Source organism: Palaemon carinicauda, chromosome 42, assembly GCF_036898095.1.
Source record: "Palaemon carinicauda isolate YSFRI2023 chromosome 42, ASM3689809v2, whole genome shotgun sequence".
Classification (NCBI taxonomy): domain Eukaryota; kingdom Metazoa; phylum Arthropoda; class Malacostraca; order Decapoda; family Palaemonidae; genus Palaemon; species Palaemon carinicauda.
In genome coordinates, this window is record NC_090766.1 from 42,976,665 (window position 1) to 42,979,164 (window position 2,500).

The 2,500-nt window shown below is 31.8% G+C and overlaps 2 protein-coding genes across 2 annotated transcripts in view; one reads left to right on the forward strand and one right to left on the reverse strand.

Annotated features, from left to right (window-relative positions):
* The window catches only part of LOC137633241 (uncharacterized), a 7,014-nt gene extending 4,547 nt beyond the window's left edge, over positions 1-2,467 (reverse strand). The window contains exon 1 of the mRNA XM_068365436.1: positions 2,289-2,467. The gene's annotated coding sequence lies outside the window, so the exon portion shown is untranslated. The remainder of the gene's footprint in view (positions 1-2,288) is intronic.
* The window catches only part of LOC137633217 (glutamate receptor-like), a 58,969-nt gene that overhangs the window by 21,632 nt on the left and 34,837 nt on the right, over positions 1-2,500 (forward strand). The window lies entirely within an intron of this gene.

Consider the following 2,500-nt stretch of genomic DNA (forward strand, 5'->3'; position numbering starts at 1 on the left):
TCACAATCGCTCACCATTCATTCCTATTTCTAGCACATCATACCGCCCGGTGAAGATATGAACTGCGAATCTGACCTGCGTAATAACTGATTTATCGTGTCAGACTAATCCTCTCTTTTTCCAAGCGTAGTTTGACTTTTAAATCTTATCCTTTTAACTCCTGATTATTTCTATTTTTGTCGAGGAAAGGAAATAAGGATATAAACAATAATTAAGAAGCATTAAATAGAAAATATCTTAAGATCAATAACGTTAAAATGGAACAGGCATTTTTCATATCTAAAGATCGATTATTTTGCGCTAAAATAATTGTATAAGGGGTGGCTTTGTGTTTAAATAATTGAATAAGGGGTGACTGTTTAAATAATTGAATAAGGGGTGGCTTTGTGTTTAAATAATTAAATAAGGGGTGACTGTTTAAATAATTGAATAAGGGGTGACTGTTTAAATAATTGTATAAGGGGTGACTGTGTTTAAATAATTGAATAAGGGGTGACTGTTTAAATAATTGAATAAGGGGTGACTGTTTAAATAATTGTATAAGGGGTGACTGTTTAAATAATTGTATAAGGGGTGACTGTTTAAATAATTGAATAAGGGGTGACTGTTTAAATAATTGTATAAGGGGTGACTGTGTTTAAATAATTGAATAAGGGGTGACTGTTTAAATAATTGAATAAGGGGTGACTGTTTAGATAATTGTATAAGGGGTGGCTTTGTGTTTAAATAATTGAATAAGGGGTGACTTTGTGTTTAAATAATTGTACAATGTGTGACTGAGTTTAAATAATTGTATAAGGGGTGACTGTGTTTAGATAATTGTATAAGGGGCGACTTTTTGTTTAAATAATTGTATAAGGGGTGACTTTGTTTAGATAATTGTATAAGGGGTGACTTTGTGTTTGAATAATTGTATAATGGGTGACTGTTTGAATAATTGTATAAGGGGGTGACTTTGTGTTTAAATAATTGCATAATGGGTGACTTTGTTAGATAATTGTATAAGGGGTGACTGTGTTTAGATAATTGTATTAAGGGATGACTTTGTGTTTAAATAATTGTATAAGGGGTGACTGTATTTAAATAATTGTATAAGGGGTGACTGTATTTAAATAGTTGTATAAGGGGTGACTTTGTTTAGATAATTGTATAAGGGGTGACTTTGTGTTTAAATAATTGTATAATGGGTGACAGTTTGAATAATTGTATAAGGGTAACATATGTCAAAATGGTAATATCCGTAGTATTATAGGGCCCAATGAGAAGATGAGAATAATATTTTTATATTAAATAATCATGTTGTATTTTACGCATTAAAACATTTAGTAATCGAACGGAGATCACAATTTATTTAGTTTTAGGTAAAGGAGAGGACATGCCGTTGGCGTACATACGTATACTAAGGCACTTCCCCCAATTTTGGGGGGTAGCCGACATCAAACAAATGAAACAAAAAAAGGGGACCTCTCCTCTCTACGTTCCTCCCAGCCTGACGTAGTTTTAAAAAAAAATCGGTTTTTAATTCTGGTGAGCAAAAGAGGAAGAATAAAGAACAAACGATGAGAGAACAACAAACAAGTTATAAAGAGGACGTGGATACTCTTAAGTATATAAAAATGATGTGAAATTGAATGCAATAAATCTAATTCGTACACGATTCTTGAATTTAGAATAAAAACCAGGATATCATATATAATTGTCTAGCTACATTTTGGCAAATCTAAAAATAAAAGATGTAGTTCAGTTTAAAAAATGAAATAAAACCGAAGCTTCATTAATAGTAATGAAGCTTCAGTTATGTTGATCTTCCGTTAAAGTTATTTTAATTGTGGCCTATTTATTTCAAGTTATTTTCGTAATAATTGGCGATTAATGAGAACAGAATTTTAACAAAAGGTGGTGGAAACATCTCATGAATTTAGAGTCAAGAACTCCTAATTAAGTATATACACTATATTGTTAATTCTTGGTAGAATTCCCTAATATGCAGCTGAAATGATACGAAATTCTGAAAAAAAAACCATAAGAGACTAGTGACATTAGTGCTTATCAAGCGGTACACTGTAGGCATTGTTGAGCATCTGTGCTTAGTAATTTCAGTCCCCCTTGGGGCCCAGCCGTAAACCAAAAATTCATAAATAAGTCACTAAGATATACTTTAAATTCTCTTACAGAATAAAATCTAAAATCTCGAATATTTTTATCAATATTACAAATATAATTCCAATTTACATTCCTACATCGTCAACTAAAAAAAACTAGAACAGAAATGCCAAATAAAACCTTACTGTATCTTGGCTCGGTGACAATCCGCTTCAGGACATCTAAATTCGATCTTCAGATAAAATCTCTGGGAAAAAATGTGAAATGTCTCTTCTCAGGTTAGCAGAAGTTGTAGTTTGAAACCGTTCAAAACGAGATAATTCACTCGATGCAAACTTTTCCTCCAGATCAGAAAGCGATTGGTGTAGCCTCAGAAGAATTGAAAGACTACTTAACG